Source organism: Phyllostomus hastatus, unplaced genomic scaffold, assembly GCF_019186645.2.
Source record: "Phyllostomus hastatus isolate PE091 unplaced genomic scaffold, TTU_PhHast_1.1 phas_contig_84, whole genome shotgun sequence".
NCBI lineage: Eukaryota > Metazoa > Chordata > Mammalia > Chiroptera > Phyllostomidae > Phyllostomus > Phyllostomus hastatus.
Window position 1 is genome coordinate 3,885,780 of NW_025333969.1, and position 13,974 is coordinate 3,899,753.

General features: G+C 41.4%; 1 non-coding gene across 1 annotated transcript; it reads left to right on the top strand.

Moving 5' to 3' along the window:
* The first annotated feature begins 10,859 nt into the window (after positions 1-10,859).
* On the top strand, positions 10,860-10,990 carry LOC123826634. Its single transcript, XR_006787098.1, has one exon. It is a non-coding gene; the product is annotated as a small nucleolar RNA SNORA42/SNORA80 family (small nucleolar RNA).
* Positions 10,991-13,974: the final 2,984 nt, after the last annotated feature.

Here is a 13,974-nt window from a genome sequence, read left to right on the forward strand (position 1 = left end):
AATGGAGGCTATGAGCCAGTCCCAGGGTGGTGGAAGGTATGAATCTATCTGCATGACTGTACCTAGGGGCTGGTCACTCAGACAATGGCAGATGGAAAAGAGAGAGAAGAATCAATCTGAGGGGTGCTATATGTGACCTATAATCTCAATTCTTCTATTGAGTTACCTGAGGTAATATATTGGACTATCGTTATCCTCAAATGTTCCACCTGTAAGAGTCTAGTAATACACCTTTTTTGCAAGGCTTCGTAAATGAATTATTGTACCTTCAAGGACTCTCAAAAATATCAACTGTTAATGAAGTGACAAAAACACAATATTTGTTAATGTAAACTAATCATCAAAATAATGTTATTTTCTCTAATCAATCACAGCACTTGCTAGAGTAAAATGATTACCAGTCATTTACTGTTGAAACACTAAAGTTGTATGACCATTGTGTATAGACCATTCAGTGTGGAGTGGGGCCAGCTCCCACTTAGAGATGAACAGGACCCATGCCCACAGGTAGGTTCTCCTGTGGGGAATCAGGCCTGCATTGTACTTAGGCCTCTTTGAGACTTGCTTTTTCTCCACCTGTACCTTTAAATCCTTATGCAAGTGGATGGAGGGAAAAGGCAAAACTGAAGGGACCACAAGAGGTGGCTTAAAAGAAAGCATTTGCTGAGATGCTTTTAATTGTCCTGTAACTAGTTGATGTTTTTAAAGTTGATTAAAGAGAAAATCTTTCCTCTATCTCTCAAACCCAGACCTATTTTGGGGATGTGCTTGCCCATGAGATTGCAGCAAATACTTGGGAGAGAGAGGAAGACTCCTGTTTACTAAAGAAGGTACAGTTACAAAGCAGTCGCAAGAGAGAGTGACCTAGGAAGGAAACCCTTTTCCTCTAAAATCTAACATACCCTACATCCTAACGGAAAAGCACTTGGTGTCATTGGCCCTTACCTGGGCTGATGTGCATGTACTCCAACCAAGTTAGTATGTTGTCCACAATAACGGCTCATAGCCCTGGATACCTGTTCCTGGGTGCCAGCTGATGCAGACCCTGGCTTGTGGGGTCCACAACATTGTGAATGAGATATGAGAAATTCACACAGACTACCGAATCCTATGGAGGAAAAGGAACAGCATGGCTTCTCTCTCAAGAGGAGAAAAAGCCTCGGCCCTTGCCTTGACCAGCCTTTATTGCTTTCCTGGGCACATAACATGATGGTACTCATTTACTATGCACAGGTTTGCTTCAGGTGGTTACCTTTTATAGAAAACAAAGGAGCCAATGCCACTAATCACATCACAGAAGGATATTTGCAAATACAAAGGGGAAAGTGGTTGTACTGGTTACACTCATCCTTGGGAGGTTTAGCACAGATTTTAGAAAGTAACAGTAAGCACTTGCTGCCTCAATTCAGGGTGAGGGAGTTTTAGCAAAAAGCAAGTCTCAAAGCTGCCCAGGTACAATGCAGGCCTGATTCCCCATGGGAGACTATCTGTTGGCATGGGTCCTGTGCATCTTTGAGTGAGAGCTAAACCCACGTCACGCAGAACGGTCTCCTATAATTGTGGAAAACAATCTCACAATATGTATTTGGAGGTATGAAGACATCACTGAACCTTGACCCAACATTTCTCAATTTTGAGCATCAATTCTAAGGAAATAACACTAAAAAGCTATCCATGGCAAAGTTGTTTTTACTCCCCTACCCTAAAGACCCTCAAATTTTATTTTATTTTATTTTTTAAAGATTTTATTTATTTTTAGAGAGGGAAGGGAGGGAGAAAGAGAGAGAGAGAGAGAGAAACATCAATGTGCGGTTGCAGGGGGTCCTGGCCTGAAACCCAGGCATGTGCCCTGACTGGGAATTGAACCTGCGATACTTCTGTTTGCAACCCACACTCAATCCACTGAGCTATGCCAGCCAGGGCTAAGGCCCACAAATTTTAAAAGGTATATAAATGTTTAACCATAGTATATTGATTAACAAAATTAAGGTGTGATGAATTAGAACATAGTAGTCATTAAAAATATTTTCAAATATATTAGATATACCTCTGTATTTTAAAAAGAAAATCCAGATACATCATATACATACCCTATATAAACAGCTTTGTAAAATATATGAGCATAAAATCTTAAAGTACCAGTATTTGTCTTTTGATGATGGAGTTGTTCTAGTTTATTGAACTTCTACATTATTTATATTATATATTATTTTATAACTAGAGAGGTATTTTTAAGCAAAACAGAAATAATTGTCACTAGTTACAAAAACAAAAGAAAGTGAATGATGGAATGGTGTCATCAATGACAAAATTGTAACTCATATTACTTTCTTGTTCCATTTATAAATATTGCACAGGACTATTATAATTAACACATTTTTAACAAATATTATTTCTTATTTTTACTTTGGGCCATGTCTTTTTAACAAAGATAGGCATGGCAAGATTGATATTTGAAGAAAAGATAGAGTATATTAAGATATAAGACACACAATGTCAATTTTAAGCGACGTTTTTCTGGAAGTGTGAAAGAACTAAAAGAGAGAGTGTGAACTGAGTGTTCCAAAAAGCAGCATTAACTGTTAAAAAGAAAATTTAAAAGTATCACAGAATGAATTAAGGAATTAGAAAAGAAGTGAGACAAAATTAATACATTTAAAAAATCCAAGTGCTATTTCTATCAGCTCCTTAAATTAAGTATTTGGATAATATGGTCACCATGCTGTAGTCTGGTGGTGTGTCCTTGTCATTTTTGCACTTGAAGGAGGATTCCTTCATTTTACCCACACTAACCCTTGCAAGATTTCTATAAAGTAGAAAGAAAAAATCTATCAAAAAAGTCTACAATTGACATTCTAAATATATATAGTAGATGTGTTAAATTGCAGTGACTACTTAAAGATACCAAGGGACATGGGACTATGATCATTTAAATCAGACAAACCTTATCTGCAATGTGCAAAATCTAAACCTTTCACAGGATTAGAGCCTGTTTAATTGCTTAGAGGCTATAGATTATATCCATTATTTTAACTCCTTCATGGGTACGAATGGGAGGGAGTGAGGTTAATGGTTTGGAATCAAGATAATCCAAGTCCATAAGGCTAGCTCTGTCAGTTAACACTATTTAACTTGGAAAAGTTGCTTTACCTCCCTATGCCAGAAACACTTGTGAGTGAACGAGGTAATTATTTACCACATTGCTGCAAGGATTACATACAATAACACATGAAACCACAACTGACACAGAATTGGTACTTAATACATAAATGATCCCCTGGTTATATATGAAGATTTTTTTTTAAGTAAATGGGTTCAGAATTGTGCTTTCTTATAGGAAAATGGAAGCTGCTTTAAAATAAAAGAAATAGTTTGTTAGGAGAAAAAAGTAGGAGGCATTCATAATGATACATATATGAGCCAATAAATACCATAGGAGAATAAATATTTGCAGACTGCATTTGGGAAGGCATCACAAGAAAATATCAAGCTGAGAAATAAACTGCTTAGATGTCAAGCAGAAATAAAAGAGAATAGAGTTGTAACAGGGTGCAGCCAAGAGGGGGGCCCCAATTAGGATTTTGGAATGAGGTCCAGAACTCGAGGTGTCCAGGAAATATTAGAAAGATATATATATATATATATATATATATATATATATATATATATATATATATATATATATATATAGGATATCCTCATCTCCTCACAGGTGTGAGTTGGAGGAAGGGACACATGGAGCAGGAACATGCAGAGCTGTTTTGTACAGCAACAGCTTTGCAGCTAACCTCTGGCATGTCATTAACATATCTATAACCTTTAACTGGTTGCATAGATATGTTAAATAGCTGTGGCCATGCTTTGAGCCAGGGGGATGCAAGTCACTTCCATCCAAGATGTAACTGGAGGGGCAGGTCCCCCAAGTTACAGCACCTGCATGGGAGCTTGGAGAAAATTGGCTCCATGACATGGGGCCACCCCTATCTAGACTCATGATGGCAGCCCAGTGAACTTGGAATAATACATGAGTGTTGGCAAATGTAGCTAATTGTGGGAAGAATCAGAAATAGGACTGCAAAGGAGGATTGGCACGGGGATTTAAACCCAGACATGGCAGCCATTAAGAGAGATGACCACATGGCTGTGGCAGTGCAGAAAGACGACCACAGCCATGAAGGAGGGAGGACCATGCAGCTGTGGCCATGTAAGAGAGAGCCACATGGCTTTGCCAAAGTAGGGATCCCTGAAGCTTTAGTAGGGGGAACCACTATGCGGCTTTAGCAGAGAACAGCCACTTGCTTTTGGCAGAGTGATGACCGCCCCAACCCCCACCCCGCTCCCCACTTTGCGGAGAGATCCATGCAGTTTTGCCAGAGTGCAGACCCCTGCAACTTTGGTAGAAGAAGACCACACGGCTTTGGGGTGCTCCTTTTGGACGTGTGGCCTGGGAAGCAGGAAAGACTTTGCCTGGAAGAAGGGTGAAAGAACTCTTTCCAGTAGACCATAAGAAGGTGCCACGACAAGGCTTTGGATTAATTGAACATCCTGCCCGGACAGCAACACAGCTGACGGTGTCAGGAGCCTGAATCAGGGATGTTTGCTTCTTTTCCTGAGTTACAGTACCCTGAATTAGGGCAGGGGGAGAAGGAAGCACTGTGGGTGTCTGTGGGTATCCTAAAGGACTTGGGTATTTTAGTGAAGACATTAGGTCACTACTTTAAGTCTGTATAGCATTAAATAAACATTTCCTTTCCTTTTTACAAATCTCTGACATTGAGAGACATCTTTCCTATAAGGCAGTGTTGGGAACAAGGAAATTAAGAACTAAATTTTAACCTTAATAGACAAGAACCACATTGTGGCTGAAAAGAAATGATGAAAGAGACAGAGTACAGTTAAAGCAAACATCCTGTGTCTGGCAGACGCTCTCCCCTGGGTAGGCTAGATAAGCAGTGCTTTGTAGTTTTTAATGAGAAAATAGAAAACTAGCTAGCTAGAGCCAGGAGATTACTAGGTTAATGAACAAACATCCTGCCTTCCCACCTTATGAAAGAATGCTTGGTTTGAAATTCCTGCACGCGGTCTTTGTAAGCGAATTACTAACTGCCACGTCTGCTTCTGTATAACGCTTGCTTGCCTGCGCCTATATAAGAATGTAGTTGTAAGTGCTCCGCGCGGCTCTCGTTTGCAGCTCCTTGTGGGCACTGTGTCGCTGGACACTTTAAGAGTTTGCCCCTGCGCAGGTTAAACTTGGCCAATAAAGTAACATCTTTGATACCCTGAAAGTCTCCGATATTTGTTCTCGAGTTTGCTGGATGCTACATTTTCGAGGCCCCAGCGAGATCACAGGTCGGAGACTGAAGGGACAGCTTGAGCCGGGTGAGTAGTGAGGATCCTCTTTCTGTTCCCGGTTTTGGCTCCAGAGTAGGGAAACTACCCTGTGGTGGTAGGTGGGACGCCGCCAGCAGTCCACCCAGGGGCTTCCAAGAGGCGGGACACCACCTGGGAGTTTTTCAGTTACTGGGAAAGAAAGTTCTGTGACCGGTCACATTAAAGAGGGAACTTTTGCACCGCGCCACGCTGCAATTGAAATATTTGAGTGTGTGAGTGAACGAGCTCGTGAATGACTGTGTTTGTAGCCCCACGGGGAAACCTACGGGGCATGAGAGGGCCCTAACCTGCGGTTCCTGTGTCGGATCATATGGCATAACGGCTGGCAGTCTAACCCGGACTCTGATCGGGCAGCCTTAGCCAAGATTGACATCACCTCGCGAGAGGGCAGGCCAGGCGGGCGAGCGACTGTGTTCTGTGTCTTGTTTTGTCTGCGTGTTGTTGGTTTGTATTATTTGTCTCTTCTCCTGTCTCCCGGACGTCATCAGAATGGGCCAACAGGAGTCGGTGCTGGGATCCCCACTTGATTGTCTGTAAAGGAATTTTTCTGATTTCCAGTGGTGAGCACGAGGGTATGGAGGACCCCCACCAGATCCGGAATTTTTAAGAACCTTAAGTCAACTTGAGTGGCCTGCATTTGATGTTGGGTGGCCCTCGGAGGGGACCTTTGACTTGCCCACCCTTTTTGCTGTTCGAGCCACAGTATACAGGGTTCCCCATCCAGATCAGTTCCTCTATATAGATGTCTGGGTCGACATTGCCACCGAGCGGCCCCCGATACATCAAGAAGTGTCAGGGTGGAAATCAGAGAGGGAGGCAGGCCGTGTGCCTAGCATCAGCGGGGAATAAGGCAAAAGGGAGGGGAACTGAGACCCCGGTCACTGCATCAGGTGGCCCCCGGGATGGTCGAGACTGTACCCCGTCTTACCAGGGCCGCTGGAGGACCATTTAGATCCTGTGAATGCACCCCCGCCTTATGCCCGGAAGGAGGAGCCTGATTCTTCCTTGCAGGAGATAGGTAGAGTTTCCAGCCCGCCACATACGCGAGGGGGTACTCACTACGGAATGGGCGTGGGAGGCGCCGACATCTTGCCGCTCCAGGAAGCACCCCCGGTACCTGATGCGCCACCGCGGGCACCCCCACGGTTAATCTATGTTCCCTTTTCCACTAGTGATTTGTATAATTGGAAGCATCAGAATCCCCCGTTTTCTGAGAAACCCCAGGGATTGATTTCCCTCCTAGAAACTATTTTCAGGACTCACCAGCCCACCCAGGGACACGCTCCTCCAGTACCGCAGGGTTTTATTAAGGGGATTAAAGGCAGCAGCAAGGAAGCCTACCAATTTTAGCAAAGTCAGTTAATGGCTCAGAGAAAAGAAAAATTTACATATGAAAGATAGAAGGTCAGAGGAGAGGGCCCAAGAAGATCTAGGTATTAAGACTGCTGCAGGCTGGTCAGAGTTTCTGCAGCCCCAGCGGATCCACTCCAGTGAGTGAAATGGGAAAAGTGCGCTAAACTGGCATCGCTATCTTGAATCAGTCAAGAAACCAGATTCGGTGGAGGAAAACCCCTACTGGGGCAGGACAATATCCTTTTTGGAGACTTTTTAGTGAGAGTAAGGCCAGAAGTCCAGTCTGCTAGATGTTATCTGGCACATACTCTGTTTTGTACATTGGATCTGTTAAACTGGAAAAGCTCAAACCCTTCTTATGGACATAACCCTGCTAAAATGACTGATTTGATTGTGTCAGTTTTTTTTGCCACTTATCTTCTCAATTAGGCAGACATAGGAGCCTTATGGAATTCTTTGCTTCAGTAAGGGGGGATGAGCAGAGGCTGGTGTTGGATAAGGCAAATGAAAAGGCTTGGAGATTAAACCAAGAAAATCCAAATGGGGCTCTGGGCCTTCCCAGGGCAATACCTATAACTGAGCCCAACTGGGACCCTTAAGGGGATGGCCTTTCTCTCTTAGAGCGTTATAAGGCATCCCTAAACAGAAAGTCTAAGTAAGTGCAGGCCGTGCAACAAAAGTCCACAGAGGACTCTTCCCAACACTAAGAAACAGTTAAGGAGATTCCCGAGGATGGCAAGTGACTGCTGCATTTGAATTCCACGCTTTGGGCTCACTGCTAATCCACTGTGTGAGGCTCTGAAGGGACCAGAATATAGCCCTTTAAAGTGGACAAAGGAGCGCACTCAGGCTTTTGAGTCTCTGAAAGTGCACCTGGCTTCATCGCCAGACTGGAATTGTCTCATGGAAAGAGAGTGAATGTGTGTATCAACTCAAGAAATCACACAGAAGGTTAGTAAAATCCTAGGAATTAAGTGAAGGCTCCCGTGCCGCATCCCTGACCACTCTAAGACCTGGGAGGAGGGGGAGAGATGAACCACGAACTGTCGGAGGCACCAATCGGAATCGGGCATATGCCTATGACTTCATTACCTGAGTAACTGGTTGAATGAGTGAGTGAATATAAACCTCACTTTAGGAGCCCATTTTCATCATCACCCCCTGAGACAACGGTTTGGCTAAACTGAGTGGTTGGGTTAGTAAACGGTTTGGGCGGTCTGTGAGCTTCACCTAAAACTAATTTGGCTCTTCTGTCTTGATGGCTTAGACAAAAAGGGCCCAGGTATCTGAAAGGAGGGAAATCCTAACATATTCCCCTCAGCCCGAGTGAAGTATAGCGGGCCACAAGTTTCGGATAGGTGTAGCATGCCTTGTACACCTTCCTCCAGATAAGCCATTCCTTACTTAAGTCCCTGCCTTTGTCATTTAGTGGTTATGATTTAATTGTGCCTTCCAACTTTTTCCAAATCTGTCACCTCCAGAATATGACCAGGATGCCAACGGTCCAGTAATGCCAGCCTTTGGACACCGAACCTGCGACTTCCTGGTGACAGCCAACTGACCAGGATTCTGTAAGGTCTTTCCCCTTACAGGAAGGACTCCCTCTGTGCTGCACACCACCTTCCCCCTTTCAGGGTACCCCTGACCCATGGGTGGGTAAAACAACGTCCATTTTTCAGCCAGAAGCAGTTACAAGAAGATGAGACCTTCGTCCATTGTCCTTTAAAAGAATTTAAAGTGGGTATATCTAAAAGGAGGGTGCAGCCAAAGGGTCCCCAAATAGAGATTTGGAGGACAAAATCCCCCAGAAAATCAATTAGAAGAAAAGTAGACTGGACCTTGGGATATACTCCTGCTAGCAATCACTATAGGGCCCTACATTTTAAATAGGGTCATAGCCTTTATTAAAGAAAGAATAGAAGTAGTAAAGCTAATGGTTGTATCCCAACCCTATACTATGATTCCTGATGATGAAGAGTCAAGGGTTTGACACACCCCCAAGAGAAAACGGGGGAATGTTGGGAACAAGGAAATTAAGAACTAAATTTTAACCTTAATAGACAAGAACCACATTGTGGTTGAAAAGAAATGATAAAAGAGACAGAGTACAGTTAAAGCAAACATCCTGTGTCTGGCAGACGCTCTCCCCTGGGTAGGCTAGATAAGCAGTGCTTTGTAGTTTTTAATGAGAAAATAGAAAACTAGCTAGCTAGAGCCAGGAGATTACTAGGTTAATGAACAAACATCCTGCCTTCCCACCTTATGAAAGAATGCTTGGTTTGAAATTCCTGCACGTGGTCTTTGTAAGTGAATTACTAACTGCCACGTCTGCTTCTGTATAATGCTTGCTTGCCCGCCCCTATATAAGGACTTCGTTGTAAGCGCTCGGCACGGCTCTTGTTTGCAGCTCCTTGTGGGCACTGTGTGACTGGACACTTGGAGAGTTTGCCCCTGCGCAGGTTAAACTTGGCCAATAAAGTAACATCTTTGATACCCTGAAAGTCTCCGATATTTGTTCTCAAGTTTGCTGGATGCTACAGGCGGCAGACATAATGAACCTGGGGTGTCCTTTTGGTAATAGTACATCATCCGCCCCCCCCAGCCCCCCGGCCTCTGTTCTGTAACAGTTTTTGGCATCCCTGGGTGGGCCAATAATTACGTACCCCCCCACCCCAGTCTGTTCTGTAACAGAGTGATTGTAGAGACCCAGCCTTACACTATTGGAAGAACAGATATATTTGAGATCATATAGTCTAGGAAAAATATTGAGGGATCTTTCAAAGGCAGAAATCAATTTATATTCAGCTTCTTGACAAATATCAGAGAGGTATATTACACATGCTGCTAAAACTCCTCAAGTGAAAACACAATGCTGTAAGGCAGCAGGAAGGTTAAGGACATCTCTTCCAGTAAAATCTTCCCCTTCAACAACTGACACAGGTAAGGGTCATTACAGCTATAAGTTTCAGGAAACTATCTTAAGCCTCAAGATAACTCTTTCAAATGAAAAGGGGTTTGAAAATGAGAAAGTAAATATAAGCATTGACTTTAAACAAATTGATATTAAATAAATAGGAAATCCAGTATTTTTTTAGAGAATCATATTGCTAAGAAACCAGGAGCATGAGTTAAATTATAAATTCTTTGAGACTCAAACCAACTTTTAGGTCTTTCAGCTTTCTTCAAGAGCTCCCAGGATGAAAAAGATTGTCAATGCTAACTTTAGGTATATCTCAGAAGTATAATGGGAAAGCAAGAACACTCCAGAGAGTAGAATCAAAGGCCTTTGTTTTTTGGAAACAAAATTAGATTTAGTCAAAAAGTGTTCTTTAGCCCAGAACTGGAGGCTTTGACAGTATTCTCCTTATTAGAATTCAGGTTTTTATGGATCCCATTACTTCTCCTTTCCCCTTTCTGAATGAGATCAGGGTTTATTGTGGTCACATCATCTTCATTCCATTTTAACAGTGCAGTATAGGTGATGTAAATGATTCTTTTTTGTTCATAGACCTCTAGTCTAGGACAAGCTATGTTTGGAACCATTGAATAAAACTATAGAAAATCACCCCGAGATTCCAGACTTTGAGCTTAAAATCTTGGATGAATGACACTTTGGGTTTCATCATTTGTTGAAGATTTGAATGTATCATATGTGTGGGGGGAAAAAGAATGGAGAAATGCTAAGTAACCAGAAGAGTATACTGTGGCAAAGACAGTGGTGTCTCCCAGAATTACATGCACTACTCTGCATTCTCCAGCCCTCCTTTAGTTACAGAGGGCTGAGTGACTTGTTCTGATCACTGCAACTGTAAGAGGAAATAACAGGCATACCTTCATGACTGAGGCACACAAAAACTGACATACAACTTCCCAGCTTTCTCTCTTTCTAACTGTATAGAATGGAGATTGTGGGTTTAAAGTATAGTGGATTGTTTATTAGTCTGAACCTCTTTTGCCTTTAAAACCTGAAATAGATATATGATAAATTAAAGAAATAAACTTTTGAGATTAGTTTTATAGCATACCATATCCTGATTATTAAAGAGATTTTCTGAGACAAGGATTAAGAAATAGAGGTTACCAATAATTACCCCAATAATTACTCACAAGCATATTCATGGGTTTGGATTTATGGCATAACCCCCCTGGGTTTTTCATAGTGCGCCATGCCAGAGCAAACTATGTCCTTGAACCATTGTCTGACCTTGGCTCATAGGCTGCTGGCACTAAAGTGGGTTACAGTGAAAAGAAAGAAAAGAAAAAGAAGGATAAAAAGAAAAAGAAAAAAGGAAGGAAGGAAGGAGAAAAAGGAAGGAAGGAAGGAAGGAAGGAAGGAAGGAAGGAAGGAAGGGAGGGAGGAAGGGAGGGAGGGAGGGAGGAAGGGAGGAAGCAGGAGGAGGAGGGAAGAAGGAAGAAGAAAGGAAGAAAGGGAGGAAGGAGGGAAGAAATCTTGTGTGAGCAATGGGGGAAAATGTGGGACAACTGTAATGAACAATAAAACTAGACTCTAAAATTGGTAGTTACTCGAGGTTCAATTTAGATTGTTGTATTTCTTTTTTTTACTATATATACTCTTTGCCTAAGTTAATTCTTATACTTCCATGGCTTTGATGCTATGCATTATGCACTAAGCAAGATCACTACTCTGACCTCCCTACCTCCCTATGCACACATTCAGCTTTCTTCTCAACAATATCTCCACTGAGATGCCCTAGAGAGCAATCAAACTCAGCATGTCCCAATTATCTTACTTTAATATTGCTCACTGCAGTAAACAATAACTTTTTCTTAAATTTTTTCAATCCAGAATCTCTCCTACCTCCCCTATCATTTTTTCATCTCTTTTTATACCCATCTTAATAATTTACAAGTTCTACTTCTCTATATTGCAGCCAGAGAGATCTCTTTAAAATAATCCTGAGCTGTTTTTTAATGGTGATACATGTTAATTGGACTTACTGCAGTGATTGTTTTGCAAAATATACAAATATTGAAAAATTATGTTGTATACCTGAAACTTCTATGTCCATTATACCCAAATAAAATAAAAATAAATAGAGACAAAAATCTTCACCACTGTATTATTATGGTACCTCAAACAGTCAACAACACTTCCTTTATATCGTAAATTACCTATCACATTCAAACATAATCAACAAAAGAAAAAAGGCAAACAAAATATAACCAGAGACATTGAAATTGAGAACAATCAAACAATAACAAGAGGGGAGGGGGGAGACGACAATGGGGAGAAGGGTTTTCAGGAACTACGATCAAGGACACATGGACAAAACCAAGGGGGAGGGTGGAAGCAAGGAAGGGAGGTGGGTTTGGCTGGGGTGGAGGGGAATGGTGGGGAGAAAATACAAATAACTGTAATTGAACAACAATAAAATCATTTACAAAAATAAATAATAATCCTGAGCTCTTAATTATTCTAGAGAAAAAACTTTCCAATGACTTACACTGCTGTCAAAAAAATTCAAATCTTTAACATTGCCTCCTAAACTATAAACAAGATGGCCCTGCTTCTCTTTCTGCTACATTTTTGCCCCATCCTCAATTCCTTTCATGCACCATGCTTTTGTTTTTTTACATCCTCCTTCAGATGGCCTTCTTATATATTCTGTTCTGAAGAGAACACCTTTGCTCCTTATTTTTATCGAACTGTAATTTGTTTTTCTCATTTTATTATTATATGTTATTTTTCTCCAAATCCTTGACTATATTATACCACCTCTACTTTTCTTTCATGATATACCTGTAATTACTTATAAGCATTTGGTCATTTGTATGTGTATACGTATATACATATATAAGGGCCATGTGAATGAAAACCTTATTTTTCTTTTTCATTAATACATGTTTTGTCCTTAGAATTGCACTGGCTATAATGTTCACTCTCAGTAAATAGTTACTGACTTCATCAAGGGACACCCCGATTCATTCACATTAAAATCATTATGGAATAGCCCTGGCAGGGGTAGCTCATTTGTTTGGACTGCCATCTGGTAACTGACAGTTCATGGTTTTGACTCCCATTCCAGGTCAGGCACATACCTAGGTTGAGTGTTCCAACCTCAGCCTAGGCATGTATGGGAGGCAACCAATTGATGCTTCTCTCTCCCCCTTCCTTTATGTCTTCTTCTCTCTTTAATAGTAATGGAAAAATAAAAATAAAATCATTAGGTAATAAATTAAAATGGACACATGGAGAACAAAAGTCACAATTGTACCTTCAATGAATATGTCTGTTCATCATTTTCATTGGAGGAGGAACCTATGGTGAACAAAGAGACAGAGTTTTCTTGCTCTTCTCCTAAAGCTTCTCCTCCCACATACAGAGGGGTCTGGTGAGCAAATATGAGAAAGGGTACTGCTACCCTGGCTGGTGACTGGAAGAGACAAAGCCTGGAAAACGTGGCTTGGGACAAGACTGCCAGGTTTAATTGCCAGGGGTAAAAAAGATTCTTGAGATTTCCTTTTTTTTAACCTGCTACTTTAAAATTTGTTTTATTCCATTACCATTACCATTTATCCCTCTTACATCCTCCTTCCCCCTGTAATCACCACACTGTTGCCCAAGTCTATGAGTCCTTTTTCCTTTTTGACACCACCCCTTAACTCCCCCAATAGCTATCAGCCTGCTCAACTGTGAGTGTGTCTTTATTTTGCTTATTAGTTCAGTTTGTTCATTAGATTGCACACATGAGTGAAATCATATGGAATTTGTCTGTCTCTGACTGGCTTATTCACTTAGCATAATGTTCTCCAGGACTTCCTTTATTATTCAGCATATTTATAAGGAAGTTAGTCATGATTTAGACCAAAGTGATAGACAGTAATTAAGAACTGGATTTGCAAGGACTGTCCTCAGTTAATAATCCATCTGTGTAAGAAAGCTATTGGGTAACAATAATGATACATATCCTTAATATTATGTGATAACTGGGTGCCAATGTGCTATTTTAAGCTTCTTGCATTCATGACCTCAATTGTTCTTCATAGAAATTGTACTGTGTACATAGCATTTTAATACTCACTTTCTAACTGAGAAACCTAAAGTTTAGGGAATCCATTCACTTGCCTAGGAACTCACAGTTTAAATATGGTAGATACCCATTCCTGTTAAAAAAGTCTGTGTGTAGAATCTAGGCACTGAGTCGCTGTGCATTTCTTGACAAAATTAAAAAAAAAAAACATTTGGCCTTCCTATTGAGAGTTTATGTG